This window comes from Culex pipiens, chromosome 3 (genome assembly GCF_016801865.2).
Source record: "Culex pipiens pallens isolate TS chromosome 3, TS_CPP_V2, whole genome shotgun sequence".
Taxonomy (NCBI): Eukaryota; Metazoa; Arthropoda; class Insecta; order Diptera; family Culicidae; genus Culex; species Culex pipiens.
Window position 1 is genome coordinate 70,057,801 of NC_068939.1, and position 16,205 is coordinate 70,074,005.

Consider the following 16,205-nt stretch of genomic DNA (forward strand, 5'->3'; position numbering starts at 1 on the left):
CAGCAAGCAAGTTTTTATCAAAACTTTTACCTGAAAAATTGTATATATTGTGAGAATTCATTGAATCTGTGAGAATTAGACGAAAATACGGTTGAGTTCTGAACCTGCCAAACAAACGAGAGTTTCCCCTATATTTTTTTTTAATTTTGTAGAGAAAAAACATCATAACTTCATTGATATTTAAATCTTTTTTTGTTGTATTTTGCATTATTGAAATTTTCATTGAAAAGGCTAGTATTATCGACTGTGAACTATTCATAATTCATTCTTTAATGGTTACTCATGTTTTTTATATGAGCAATTCTCGCTGAAACCGTCCCACTAGATGCACATGTTCTCAAATCGTTACGGCAATATTCTCATTCGATTCAGCGCACCAAAAAACCATTAGAACAACCTTCGAACCAATGAAAATGTCAGCCGTTAGCCACCTGTAATAAAAAACTTGTTTTGAACTATGGATTTTTTCGAAAAAATGCCCTAATTTGGAGAAATGATATCTCCCAAAATACATTACCAAACACCAAAAAGTTATATATCGTTGGAAAGGTAATCGTGAGGGCTTTCTATCGCACTTTGAAAAACATTTCAAAAATATTTTTTTCAAGGGTAATTTTAAGGGTTTTTGAGAAACTTACTCTTAATTTTGAATTTGGACCGGGTTCGCAACCACTTATCATTTCGCAACCATTTTCATTCGAAAGATTGGAAAATTTTGCATAAAATCAACTTGAGAAAAGTAGTGTAATGAAATAGTTTTCGTATAGTTATTAACGGATGAAAGAAATTGGTAAAATTTCAGTTAAAAATAACGAATGCTCAGACTTCAGAAATGAGCCTAATTTACAGTCAAAACAAAGCAGGATTGTAATTGAGCCGAATGTACAGTCATCTAAGGCAAATCTGGACATATAGGATGAATAGGGACAGCTATTTCAACTATGCTTTCACTCATCAGATCATATTTTTAAATTGTTTATGTAAAAACATACATAAACAAACAAGTTTCTGAATTTAATGCTTTTAAGTACTCTGAAAACTAATGTCCTTACTTAGACTGTAGTCTCGATTCGCCACATTTCACTGAAGTAAATTTTATGTACAGAATTTGTTTTGGGAATGTCAGCTTTATTTGTATAACCTCAATCGTGCACAAAAAAGTGCAAAGTTGAAAACAATACTTTTCGATCAAGTTAAAATTTTGTGGGGCTGATACCATAAAAACAAGCAAAAAACTCGATTCTCGTCCAAATCGGACTACGCCCTTTTATTTGACACCACCCTAAAGTTTCGCTTTTTTACAAACAATGTTAAAAACTTTCATTGACAAACTGCGATATCTCTGAAACCGCAAGCCGTACAATGTCGAGTCAGAACTCACTAGAAATATAATAAGACGTAGAATCAATAGGTGTAGTCTGTTTTTCAGTTTAAACTTTTTTCAATGTTTTTATGTTGCGCAAATGAAAATTTTATACTTGGTTTTCATATTGAGAGTAATTAAATTTAAAGTTTAATGAATCCCATTTTTTACATAGAATAGAGAAGAGCGGGGCAAAGGTACGCACCTAGTGACAATCATTCTGTCACCGATAACCATAAAATATTTTTGATTCGTTGTATATACCAAATGGTATCCTTATCACTTGCCTTCAAAACGTAGTACTAGGATTTACCTCAAATCGCTTTTATGTTGAGAAGGCAATTACCCTAAAAAGTGTGTAGCTTTGCCCCGTGTGTGGGGTAAAGGGATTTTTCACTTTTTTGTTTGTTTTAATTTTAGTTAATTTTTCATTCAGTTTTCAATTAGGGGTAGTTTGAATTATCAAATTAAGATAAATTTATCGTAAATTGACTTGTGTCTAATAAAAGGGCGTAGTCCGATTTGGACGAGAATCGAGTATTTTGCTTGTTTTTATGGTATCAGCCCCACAAAATTTTAACTTGATCGAAAAATATTGTTTTCAACTTTGCACTTTTTTGTGCACGATTGAGGTTATACAAATAAAGCTGACCTTCCCAAAACAAATTCTGTACATAAAATTTACTTCAGTGAAATGTGGCGAATCGAGACTACAGTCTTAGTAAGGACATTAGTTTTCAGAGTACTTAAAAGCATAAAATTTAGAAACTTGTTTGTTTATGTATGTTTTTACATAAACAATTTAAAAATATGATCTGATGAGTGAAAGCATAGTTGAAATAGCTGTCCCTATTCATCCTATATGTCCAGATTTGCCTTAGATGACTGTACATTCGGCTCAATTACAATCCTGCTTTGTTTTGACTGTAAATTAGGCTCATTTCTGAAGTCTGAGCATTCGTTATTTTTAACTGAAATTTTACCAATTTCTTTCATCCGTTAATAACTATACGAAAACTATTTCATTACACTACTTTTCTCAAGTTGATTTTATGCAAAATTTTCCAATCTTTCGAATGAAAATGGTTGCGAAATGATAAGTGGTTGCGAACCCGGTCCAAATTCAAAATTAAGAGTAAGTTTCTCAAAAACCCTTAAAATTACCCTTGAAAAAAATATTTTTGAAATGTTTTTCAAAGTGCGATAGAAAGCCCTCGCGATTACCTTTCCAACGATATATAACTTTTTGGTGTTTGGTAATGTATTTTGGGAGATATCATTTCTCCAAATTAGGGCATTTTTTCGAAAAAATCCATAGTTCAAAACAAGTTTTTTATTACAGGTGGCTAACGGCTGACATTTTCATTGGTTCGAAGGTTGTTTTAATGGTTTTTTGGTGCGCTGAATCGAATGAGAACATTGCCGTAACGATTTGAGAACATGTGCATCTAGTGGGACGGTTTCAGCGAGAATTGCTCATATATCAAATAAAGACTTTTTAAGCAAATTTTGAATTCTGGGACCACAGATTGGTAATAAATGTACAACACCCAGAACTGAGCATCGGCATACCGTCGCCATCGTGCTAACTTGTCGTACGTGCATTTTGGGCCAAATTGAGTTAAGAACGCCATTTTGTGCAGCTCACAATGCCTCACCTTTTGACCTTCACAGATCCCCAAAATTCGATTTCAATCCTGAGATATTCAACAAGAACCGAAAAAACTCCGTGCATTTTTGTCTCTTTACATATGAAAGTAGTTTCAATCTTGTCGTGCTATCTTGTCACTCCATGAAAATTGATGTAAGTGCGACAAAAGGCCAAAAGGATTTCAGGCCAGGAAAGTCAGGATGCGTTTGTCGCACGTACAAGCTAGACTGCCGTAAACATTTGTAATTATAACTCGGGACTCCAGCAACCAACTTCAACCAAACTTTGGGACAATGCACAGAATGGTGAGCCAAACAAAACGTGATTGTTATTGTTTACATTGCGTGCTCTCGTTTTTGAATATTCAAGGTCAAACATTAAAACGCGTTTTTCTCGGAACGTCAAAATGGCGGGTGCGACAAGATAGCACGACGACGTCGATACGAGAGAATAAAGAGCACGATTCGGTAGTAAAATGGTACTGTGTGCGGACTGAGAGGATAAATCCCGAAATTACCGAGAGTACTTTACTCATAGGTTCATCTTCAGAAAAAGTTCATCTATCAAAAAAAAAAAAAAAAAGTACCGGTACCGAGACTCGAACCCAAGACCTTCGGCATATTGAACCGTGCCTTTGCCGTATGGGCCACCATGGTTCGGTGACTAAGTGGCGGTCATTTGTCCATATAAGCCACTCATAGGATGAACTGTTCCAATGAACGAATGAACACCTAAGAGGACTATACTTTCCTCACGTTTTTTTTCGTGCGGACTATCCCCTCGTTCTTTAACTTTAGGTGAAGTAAAGGAAAAAAATCATAATGTTTATTTATTTTCATTTTTTTATATCTAAACAAGGAAAAAGTATCTCAACGTGTAGGGCACTATTCTAAATAACTTCAAAAAGATTGTTTGACAAAGTATTGTCAGATAAACAACATTTATATGATTGTTACTTTCCTAACTTCTAACGAAAAGGGTTACGGGTATTTCGGAAAGAAAACAAGGTATTCGGAAAATTTTTGATCTGATTTATCAATTCTTGGAAACACGTCCTCAAAAAGTATATCAATATCATTTAAGTGGTCTTAATATGAGTGAGGATTGCCAGATCTTCAATCATTTAAAACCGTTTGGAAGGTTTTTCGAAAAGATTTCCAATGTAGGTCGGATGATGGATCCGGACTTAGTTGACATACAGATAAGTGAGACCCGGCATATAAAAGTACACAAATATTCTAATCTAATCTAATCTAATCAGACCCTAGCGCAGCCAATCTTTCGAAGGGATCCTGGAGAGTGCCTTAGGTTAGATGACGCCTAGCACTCTTCTTGTCATTTATTAACATTTGTAGTGCGCCATTGCATTGAAATGCATTGAAACATCACAAGCGTTAAAGCGGCCAGGCCTACTGCGTAAAGCCGTATCGCAGAGATGACTCGTAATTGGGTTGAGTTTGAGCACTGAGTGTTCGAACAACAACACAATTCTGAATCGACAGGGGAGGAAGAAGCGTGGGGACACACCACCATACGCTCCGAGATTTTTGGTTGTATTCGTTGGGAGCACCATGCTAAGAAGGTTTGGTACTCCGGGACCCTCTGGGATGGGACATTGTATTTCCACGAATGCCCTGGACACTATTTGCCGTGGTTATAGCGCCACAACTCGCTCTGCATATAAAAGTACACAAATATTAGGACGAAAAATCAACAGTTACAGACAATATCTTTCAAAATGTTAAGCTGCGCGATGACTTTTGCCAATCGAACACTTCATAAAATTTCATATTTTTCACACAGAATTCCCCTTGAACTTATTTCCCATATGAACTCTGCCCGTCAAGTTTGTCGATCCATCCGTCCAGCTTTTTTTTACGATCGTGCACAATACACTTTTTCAATAACACTCGCGCGGACACACTCTGCGCCCGGTCATTCCATCGAAAACAACAATAAATATTCCTCGCCAGTCATCATCATCTCCACATCATCCTTTGCTGAGGCTGTGAAACCTCCAATCAAAGAATCGTATTCAAATTCATTCATTCGGATTGACCCCGCCGCCGCATCCTCCAGCGGTGTCTCTTCCCTTTTTGGGGAGCCTTTTACAGGTATCTGGTGAATGACGCGTCGAAAAAATCACGACATGTTCACGCAAAGTGATGAGTTGGGAATTTTTCGCTTTTCGACACCTCGCTGCTGGCAACACTGGCTTAACTGAACTGTGCCCGGAAGACGCCACTCTAGAGGTGCATCCTTTATTTTTTGGCAAGGTAATTGTTTTTGATTTCAATGGAGAGTCATTTAACATTCCAGTAGGTTTGTAAACAAATTACTTGATGAAATTCGGAATGAAGTTGAACATTTCTGTTACTGCTGAATTTACTTTTACATATTAGTTTTAAATAATCAAAATGTGTCAGCTTCAAACCCAACCAACCACAACTCATTCCGCGTGATTGTTCCTTTTGGACGGTACATTACCCAAAGTCAGTCGTCCCCACGATCATAAACCACGCCACGCCGGACATCAAAATCTAGCCATTTGTGGCCAAGTTCACGGCTATTTGCGCTCGATGAACTCCATTGCACATCTTTTTTATTAAGCTTCTCATGTTTTGCTCGCCACTTTCGTCCTTCACTCGAACGTTTTTAGCGTTTTTTTTTTCATTCTCTCCCGCTCTACAACGGCTTGGTAATTAAACGTCGTATACCATATTGTACGAAGAGTTGTTCACCTAAAGTGAGGGTATATTTTGTTGTGTGATACAATTTTGGTGTTTCTTTCGGTCAAATGAACTTTGCAGAACAAACACTTTTTGTAATGGCCTTATGTACTTTTTAAATTTAATTTTCATTTAATTTCAGTTAAAATGCTCAAAAAAATTATTTTGCGCGAAAAACAGAAGCTTAAGAGCGAGTTTTTCACCAATGTGTAACAGGTCGTATCGTGGTGCTCCGATTTGGATGAAACTTTAAGCGTTTGTTTGTCTATACATGAGATGAACTCATGCCAAATATGAGCCCTCTACGACAAAGAGAAGTGAGGCAAAACGGACTCAAATCAAATTTACAACTACAATGCTTCAAACTAACGTGAAATTTTCCGAGGATTCCGAATATGACAAAATTGAGACCAACATGTGCCACTATGGAGGCCTACAGGGCAAAAATTAACGTTGTAAAATGTTTGTTATAGAAAAATCGAAAAACTATGAGAAAAACTGCGATTTGCCAAAAAGTTAATTCCATAGGCTTATAGTCATTAAAATTACCTTACTTTCGACCAATGGGAGGATGGTTATTGGAGGCTGTTGCAAAAAGTTATTAAATTTTTTGAAAAAAAAATCAATTTTGCCTTCCTCACAGAGGTAAGGCTATAATCCTGCTCGAAAAATGAACTTTTGAAAAACAGCTCGTAGACCTATATTCATGCATACCTATCGACTCAGAATCGAAAACTGAACAAATGTCTGTGTGTGTGTGCGTATGTGTGTGCGTATTCCCTTTGGTGCTCAAAATTCTTGCCAAGTTTTCTCGGCATTGGCTGATCCGATTTGAGTCAAACAAGTTGCATTCGATTTGTTTTGGTGCCCCATACTGCACTATTGAATTGTTTGAAGATCCGATAAGTAGTTCAAAAGTTATATATAAAAATGTGTTTTCACATATATCCGGATCTCATTTATATGCATGTAAACGATGTCCGGATCCATCATCCGACCCATCGTTGGTTAGGTAATCGAGGAACCTTTCCAACAAGTCCACAACATTGAAGATCTGGCAACCCTGTCTCGAGTTATGACCACTTAAGTGATATTTATGTACTTTTTTGAAGCCGGATCTCACTTAAATGTATGTAAACGATGTCCGGATCCATCATCCGACCCATCGTTGGTTAGGTAATCGAGAGAACTTTCCAACGAGTCCACAACATTGAAGATCTGGCAACCCTGTCTCGAGTTATGACCACTTAAGTGATATTTATGTACTTTTTTGAAGCCGGATCTCACTTAAATGTATGTAAACGATGTCCGGGTCCATCATCCGACCCATCGTTGGTTAGGTAATCGAGAGACCTTTCCAACGAGTCCACAAAATTGAAGATCTGGCAACCTTGTCTCGAGTTATGACCACTTAAGTGATATTTATGTACTTTTTCGAAGCCGAATCTCACTTAAATGTATGTAATCGATGTCCGGATCCATCATTCGACCCATCGTTGGTTAGGCAATTGAAAGACCTTTCCAACGAGTCCACAACATTGAAGATCTGGCAACCCTGTCTCGATTTATGACCACTTAAGTGATATTTATGTACTTTTTCGAAGCCGGATCTCACTTAAATGTATGTAAACGATGTCCGGATCCATCATTCGACCAATCGTTGGTTAGGTAATCGAGAGACCTTTCCAACGAGTCCACAACATTGAAGATCTGGCAACCCTGTCTCGAGTTATGACCACTTAAGTGATATTTATGTACTTTTTTGAAGCCGGATCTCACTTAAATGTATGTAAACGATGTCCGGATCCATCATCCGACCCATCGTTGGTTAGGTAATCGAGAGACCTTTCCAACGAGCACTTAACATTTAAGATCTGGCAACCATGTCTTGAGTTATGACCACTTAAGTTATATCTGTGTTCTTATTTTTCTGGATCTAAAAAAAATAGCTAGCAAACCACTTATATTAAAAATGAGGAAGGCATCAACCACATAGGTGGATTAAGTTAGTTTTTAACAGTAATTTGCGAAGCTATGAGAAAAAGTTAAACCAATCCTGGATGTCTATGGTACATTTAAAAGTGCTCCAAAAGACCTTTCGGATGCATCTAAGAGAGTTTGAATTAATTAAGTTTTACGGAAATGCGAGCAATTTTAAGATTTATTATGATTTTTGGACCTCAAACTGCAATTCCCGTTTTGCCCCACTTCCCTTTGTTGTAGAGGGCTCATATTAGGCTTGAGTTCATCTCATGTATAGACAAACAAACGCTTAAAGTTTCATCCAAATCGGAGCATCTCGATACGACCTCTAGAACAAAACGAGCAATATTTACTAAAACTTAAGGCATGATTAAACTTATGCGCCAAATCTAAAGTTTGCAAATTAATAAGTTTCATGTCAGTTAGCCACAAAAAATGTTCAAGACCAATGATCAAAATTTTCCAAGAAATTATAACAATGTTCCAATGATTTGAAATAAAAAGATGACTGTTTGAAAAATCTGTCTTGCACAGTTTTAAATGGATTCCTCAAGTATTTTAAATTTCTAATCATCTATCTTTTTGTTCATTAAAAAAAATAGTTTTGCCCTCTGAGAAGGGAAAAATATTCAAAAATATTTAGAATACCATTAGCAGTCAGACGACTTTTTTTAAGGTGAATAAAAGCAAATAATGTTTTAAAGTAATTATTTGTTTAAAATTATAAAGAATATCTTGTACTGTTTGTTTCTTCCAGTAAAGTTAACTGAAATTAGGAAAAATAACAAATAATATATTGCAAATAAAACTTTTTCTCCAAGACAAATTCAATTCTAAATAAATTCAATTTTTGGTAGAATAAAATACAAACTTCGGATAACTATTGTAATTATCTCAAATTATCCAGCATGCAAAATTCACGAATTTTTTTTCATAAACATTTTTTAATTTTTTTATTAATGCTATGGGTAATTCTTTACCAACTCACACGAAATCGGGAAAAGTTGCCCCGACCCCTCTTCTATTCCAAGGTCCGTCCGGTTTTTGGTATCTAGTGACGGAGGGGCGGTACGACCCCTTTCATTTTTGAACATGCGAAAAAGAGGTGTTTTTCAATAATTTGCAGCCTGAAGCGATAATGAGATAGAAATTTGATGTCAAAGGGATTTTTATGTAAAATTAGACGTCCAATGTAATGGCGTACTCAGAATTCCGAAAAAACGTATTTTTCACCGAAAAAAACACGATAAAAAAGTTTGTTTTTGAGAATTTCATTACTTACAATTAGTTTTTGTTAGATTAGCCCAAAACTTTTCAAAATATTTTAAGAAGTTTCGCATACCCTCTTCCTACCCTGGTTCAAGCCAAAGACATAGTAGATTCGTTACGTTCGAGTAACTTTGCTCCAAAACAGAGCCCAAAATCAGCCACTAATTTCAAGGTGAGAACCGGCAGCCGACATTGTATGCTCCAAATCCAAAGACCGTCAATCGTGCGCCGGCATTGTCCGCGAAATGCCCAAACTCGGCCACGGAAAGCAAAAGTAGTTTTGAGGAAGTACGCATTTTGGTCACAGCTCAAAAATCTGGTTCCTCCGGGCCCCAAGTGATGAAACAAACTAGTTGGGCCACTTTGCATGTGCGGTCATTCCGAAAAGTTTGGAATATTTTACACCACACAAACGTGAAGAAGAACCTGTTTCTGGTCGGGGGCCATCTTCGCCGCCAAATTTGTTACTTTTGACATTTTTCGAAATCGGAGCTCTTGTTTTCATGGCACGGGGACTTTTGTGTCACCAACTGGTGGTCCCCCCCCCCCCTCCTCAAACCCCGTTTCGTGTAAGGGGGTCACTAAATTTAAATTGCTAATAAGGTATTAGAGCTCTTCTTCGAAGCTTTTTGGACGGAGACGACGACGATGGGGAGCTGATTTTGAAACATAATAAAATATTTTATATCGACTATAAGAAAGGAAAGGGGAGGGGGAAGCTGTAAACGTGGGATGATGTGGTCCCACCGCGTATCTGCTTGGTGACCGGAGATTTTTGTGGGCTTGACGTCAACGTGCGAGACTGAATTAATACAACAAAATCAGCAGAATTTGGATGCTAATGACGGCACTTGGTTAAGAATCTGCTGTGCGGTGCGATTCGGTATCGGTCAATAAATTTTCGAGTTTTGGATTTCAGAATAAAATAAATGGAAGAATCAAGCGAATTATGCGAGCCCAAGCAGGAAGAAGATGTGTCAGTTTTGCATACTTTGAGAGGTGTAAAGTTTTCGTTATATGAATGATTTAGAAGAAGGTTGTTTTAGACTTTATGGAAAAATTTGGAATCAATATGTGATGTTGTCAAATGGTTCATGTGAGAAATGAGTCACTTCTCAGACTAACCTCAGACCCCAGACCCAAAAACAGTTGTGCCAAATTCTTTCCGCATCAGTTAACAGCACACATTTTGAGCCGTATTGTATGCAAGAAGGCTTGCATTCCAGCCCAAAACTGATCCAAAAGTTCACAAAATTATGACCAACGGGGGAAAAAATATGGAATACCAACAAGAGAAACTTCAAAGGAAAGCCATTAAGTCATTACTCCTCGTTGCGCCCTCGGTTTTGTATACAAAGAAAAATTGATTACAATGCCACCCGTTTCCCACTACCCCTTCGTCTTCCCTCTAAAGAAGAGCTGATTTTGGCGCTCGAACGGATCCTGTGGCCCCCAAAGTGACCATTCAATTTATCCCGCAACCTCCTCCAACTGCCGCCCCCCAAAGCCGCCGCGAAAAAATTCTCAACCAGCATAAAAGTACTCTCTCTCTCCTTCTGCACACATGATGCACATAATGGGTGATGTAATCTTGTGTACCCTCGAAGCAGTTTTCATCCAACTTCTTCCTCATCCTTTTGAGAGAAAATGTCTCTGTAAAGTTGAACAATGTTTGTTTGTTTGAACAATTTTTGTTTGGTTTCACCGAGCACTCACGAAGAGAGAAAATTGAAAGAGAATTAACTCAATGAGATATTCTTTATAAATTATTGATCTCACTTTTGACTAAAAAGGCTGTACAATTTTGAAGATCAGCAATGCAAGTATATTTACTATAAGAGTTTCACTTGGCACTCACTGACAAAGTCTCACAGAGATACTGAACAGAAAAGGAGCCTCTTTTCTCGCTTGCACGTCAACATCGTCAATGAGATGAAAGAACGAATAGCAGTGTTGTAAATGAGTGATAGAAAAAAACTATCATTTGATGATTCCAGCACCAAAATATCAGAGTGTATAGTAGGGTGCCCAGAAAAAATGACCCTCTGCTCCACAAGCGGAAAACGATTTTTTGGGTTATTTTAAGCATAAGTGTAAATTTTAAGCGAAATTGGATGAGATTAACCCATTGATACCCGAGCCTAAAGTTGGTGAAAAAAATGTTTTTCATACAAAAATGACTTTTTTAAATCGCTAATAACTTTTCAGGGTCGAGTTTTACAGTTTTGGTATGTTCTACAAAGTTGTAGAGCATTAAATTTTCAATAAGAATCTCACTTTTGGGAATATTTGGATGCAAGTAGCGCACCGTGCAGACCAAACCGTAACAAACTTGGGTTTTCCATACATTTTTTCGATTTTTCCCATACAAACTTCACCTCCGAGTATCAATGGGTAAACGATAACCGATTTTGCTCATATTTGGCCCAGAGTCCTAAAATAGGTCAAGGAACAATATTCAGCTTGTGGAGCGAGGTTTTGAAAAAAAGTCCCATATTCTGGGCACCCTAGTGTATAGCGAGCGTCAATACAGCTTTTGAGATCTCTTCTTTTATCTCAAGAGCATTCTCTTTCAGCACTCATTCTGTTTTGCTCATTTACGCACACTCGCCGAAGGTTCTTTCGTTTGTTCAGAAAACAGAAATTGAAGAAAGTTAGAGGGGAATTGGGTTTGTAAATTTTACTTTGTGGCTCCGCTCTTTTGAGGGAATGCGGGAATGAGTGAGGAAAAGAGAGTCACACGGGATTGCGTAAGCACGAGATAGAGACAGGTACTTCGTTTTGCTGAGAATTTCGCGCCGGAAAGAATGGCAATGTTGGGATATGAGATTTCGGGCATTACAATTGTTTTTGCAACATCACGTCATGATTTGAAATCCAGACACTTAGGAGCATATCGGTTTTGTTATAGCAGGCAAAAAATAATGTAATAAGTTGGAAATGTAGAAATATCATCAGGATGTAGTATTAACAGTACATTTTTAGATAATGCATGCAAAGTATGTATTTTCTAACCATTTTTCATCAGAATTTTAAGATTAAAGTGACTTGTTGTGCTTCGAATCCCAGACACTGATAATCGCTCAAATTTGGACTGAAATGTGGATGGCATTCATAAGCTAAAAAAAGCAAAGCAATCCACTTTAACGACCCCTGGGTCTTTTGTGGGCTCTGTTGCAAGTTTCTGCTCATTTCTAGGCGTCCGAAGGTTATGTGGGGTGAGTCACCCAAAACCTCTTTTACGCAAATGGACCGACGTTTTACTTCCCAATCCGATAGAAGGCCAGCAGGATAAGGCGGGAATCGAACCGGCGCCCCATAGCAACTTAGGGATCGGCAGCCGAAGCCGCTAACCACCGCGCCACGAGGCCCTCTCATTCATAAGCTGTTAACATCAAAACAATCGATATTTCATGTAAAAATTTGCTAAAACTTATAGAAATTAAAACCATTAATTTCTGCTATGCGTTCCCGGTCCTTCGGACGCCTATGAAATATTTAATTGAAATTTTTCACATTTTTGGTAAACTTATATTTTTATTTTATTATTTTTTCTTGGCATTTACTAGAGCGTCCAAACAAATTTGAAATGAATGTTGATGTTAGAATTCATTAATTAACATACTTGTGACATTTGTTATGCGAACTCATATCCAAATAATTGATAAAACTAAATTAGGTGTCCGAGTTTCGGAGCGTCCAGGATTTCAAAGCATGACGTTATTGGCAAATAAATCGTAAGCAGCCGCATAAAGTGCTGTCACTAATGATCGTAACACAATGAACAGCGATATTCATGAAAAAACGATTATTTATTATTGATATTTTGGGAGTTAAGGAGTGTTTTTCTTTATTGTATTTTACCACTTCTTAACAATTTTTTCAAAAGAGTTCCATCAAAATATTGAAACAGAACTCTGTTGAGAGATTCCTTACAACTCTCTTTATTTCTATATTCTGCTCTCCTGTACTCTCTGATCGGTTATCACACTGATGGCGAAATTTGACCGAGCAACGCACACGAAGTTATGCTCTCTCTCTCTCTGTTTCTTCTCCCTAAATCGCTCTCTTTCTTTTTCGAGCGTGGTGACAGCAATCATGTGAATGCAGTCAGGGGGAAGATGATCGGAATTTTGATGGAATGTCAAACGAACGTGCTCTTCGCCAATGTATCTCTGGAGAGAGTCAAATGAATGTGTGAGTAACTCGAGCATCGCGCTCATTCGTTTGTGTGTGAACGAACGAACGCAGAATGTCAAAGTCCGACCGACGTAGTCCTAGTATTGCCTCAAGCATTGCATAAATTCAGTGTTTCCAGAACGTTTTGCGATTGAGTGATTTCTGATCATTGAATCAAAAATCCTCATTCAAAAAACAAAATGCGACTTTACAGAGAACAACTTCTTTATGGCTTTCGGATTTCGAGCCCTCGGGGGAAAGCCGGGACGCGCGTTGCAGAACTTATTGAAACAAAGGAGCACGGCATCTCGCCGGCAAAGTACCGGTGCACCTCGGACCTCTGGTTGGCCCCTCAGATAAGGCTTTGAGTCCACCACGGGACGGGCTCCTGTGGCTGTTATTGTTTTCCGAAATTAAACGGTTCCAAAAATGTGCATCTCAAGAGCCACCACACTGTTGTGAAAGGGCATTTTGAGGGCTGAGAAAAAGAAAAAAAAGGTTACGGGAACCGGGCAACACTGAGTGGGCGAAAGGTATCAGATTAATCAATTACCGAGTTGGCAGCTACGCTGGGTGCTTTGTGCAGAGTTGATCGAGTTAAAAAAACTCGTTGCATTAAGTATTTTGAGATTTTTAGCAATCATAAATCGTCGATTATGTGCTATCTTGTGATAACGATCCGTTTTTTTTTTTCAAGAATTATTACGATTTGTTATACTTAACAAATCCTACAAGATGCTCTAGATTCTAATAAAAATGATCGTGCTCCATGTGACTCGTCATACAAATTGTTGGAAAAGGCGTATTTTTTCTTATCTTTTCACAAATTTCTGTTGATATACATTTTTTAAAGGCAATTTATTCTTTTGTTTTTGAAAATACAGTTTGTAAAAAAAGTATTTACCCCCCTTGGGCACTACGCACATTTTGTGATGAAACATGTAAACAATTTAAAGTTTGACAGAAACCTAGTACTATGCTTAGCGTTAGCAATGAAAAAGTGAGTTTCAAAACGACTCATAAATGTTATCCTTTTGTCCTTTATCCTTTAATAATCCTCCGCGAAACCCGACTTCGTCCGAACTAGGTCCCTGCACTAATCATAAAATGTTGTTTGATTATTGACAAACTGCAACAGTTATACAGCAACAGTACGAGTATGAATCCCCTATTCGGAAAGGTAATCCATTTTCATACAAACATGTTTGATTTTAAATCAACATTTTTCTAACTGAAAATTGTATCAAGTTAACATTACGGTACCGTCACTTCTCGTTACTTCTCATTGACTTCTCATTACTTCTACCGAACAAAAACAATTTAAATGACAGCGAAAAAGCGAAGGATTGATCTTACATAGTTTACCAACATTTTCCAAAAATATGATGGAATTTGATGAAAAGTTTAAAAATTTAAACTAAATTAATGCTCTAATACGAACGATCAAAACAAGTAACTCAGCAGTGTTACTCTTTCAAAGGGTATATTAAAAGGTTGATTTTTTGAAAAATCATTTTCGGTGAAAATCAATTGTGTAGGTTTTTTTTTTAGAACTTTTTCCTACCTATGATTAGCCCTTTAGTAATGAACTATTGTGTCACTAGACAAATTATATCAACACATAGCTGAAAGGACCTCCAAAACTCTATTATGCTTAACACATTGTAAATTGATTATCTACTGAATAAAAACTGAATTGAATTGAAAATTTTCGGTGAAAAACGTACTCCACATGGAATGTGACAATTTCAGCAAACGTTTTTAAGATGTCTCCAACTCAACCCTTTCAACATAATTAAGTTTCATTGAAAAGACTGAGGAATTGCAAATTCCAATAAAACAAACATTTTGACCCGATTTTACCCCTACTAAAGGTAAGTTTTTGAATGATTTGGCAAAAAGTAGCCACTCCAGCCGCAATAACTAAAATCATCGCAGCGAACAAAAATGTATATTTCAAACACAGATCAGACCCTGATATACCTAAACACCGGTCATTGTATGCTAGCGATGCATAAAACGAGCAGTGTGAACAGAGCGAACAGCAACGTAGCAGCATCTAGAAAAAGGAAAGAATCATCAAAACGGAACACGTTGAAGAGCACTGCTGGTTGATTCAAAACAAACGCGGTAGCGTTTCGCGGCGCAACTTGGCAACTTAGCAAATTTGAAAAATGCGAAGTTTCTCTTGGGCCCTGCTAAGGGCGCCAAACTGTTTAAGGAGGGCGACATTTTTGTTAAAGAACTAGTTAGTCGACGACTAACCTCGACTAACCTACAGCTCAGCCCTGATCTCCCTTGGGCTCTTTTTTTTTAATTTGCAAAAATGGCATTTTGAGCGCCCTGAGGGGGCGCTTTATCTTTTTCAAGAAGGCGCAGCACAAATCGGCAACTTGGCAAATTTGCAAAATGCAAGGTTTCTCTTGGGCCCTGCTGAGGGCGCCAAATGGTTTAAGGAGGGCGACATTTTTGTTAAAGAACTAGTTAGTCGACGACTAACCTCGACTAACCTACAGCTCAGCCCTGGTCTCCCTACTCCAAATAGGCATCCTTGACTGATTAATAAAATTATTTGGATTAAATATAAAGATTACTAAATACTTAAAATAAAAGTTTATATAACTCTGGAAATTTTCTATAAAACTTATCTAAACTTAATTTTGCAAACTATCAATTTAGCTAAATGTCAATATATTTCCATAGAATTGCTAAATAAACATTCTGGAGTGGGTATAACACCGTTTTGGGGGTCTTTGTATCGATAGAATAGATTTTTCGTTGGAATTTCGTACCAACCCGGAATTATGTCGTCGGAAAATCCGTCGGCATCCGAACCGGTCCACGATTCACAAATCAACCTATGTGGCATTTTTTCTTTTTCATGAGGAGGTGTGGTACAATCCATTTTTTTTTTAATTTTAACTACATCGCCAAAACGCGATAAAGTTCGCTAAAACTAGCAAAAAAAAGTCTGCAGAAAAAATACCTGGAATCGCAAGTTTTTTTTCGCTGGTTTGGAATTCAGTCAAAT

The 16,205-nt window shown here is 37.4% G+C and overlaps 1 protein-coding gene across 6 annotated transcripts in view; it reads left to right on the plus strand.

The window, feature by feature from the left end:
* LOC120419966 (protein grainyhead) overlaps positions 1-16,205 on the plus strand; it is a 441,413-nt gene that overhangs the window by 51,893 nt on the left and 373,315 nt on the right. The gene's annotated exons all lie outside the window — the stretch shown is intronic.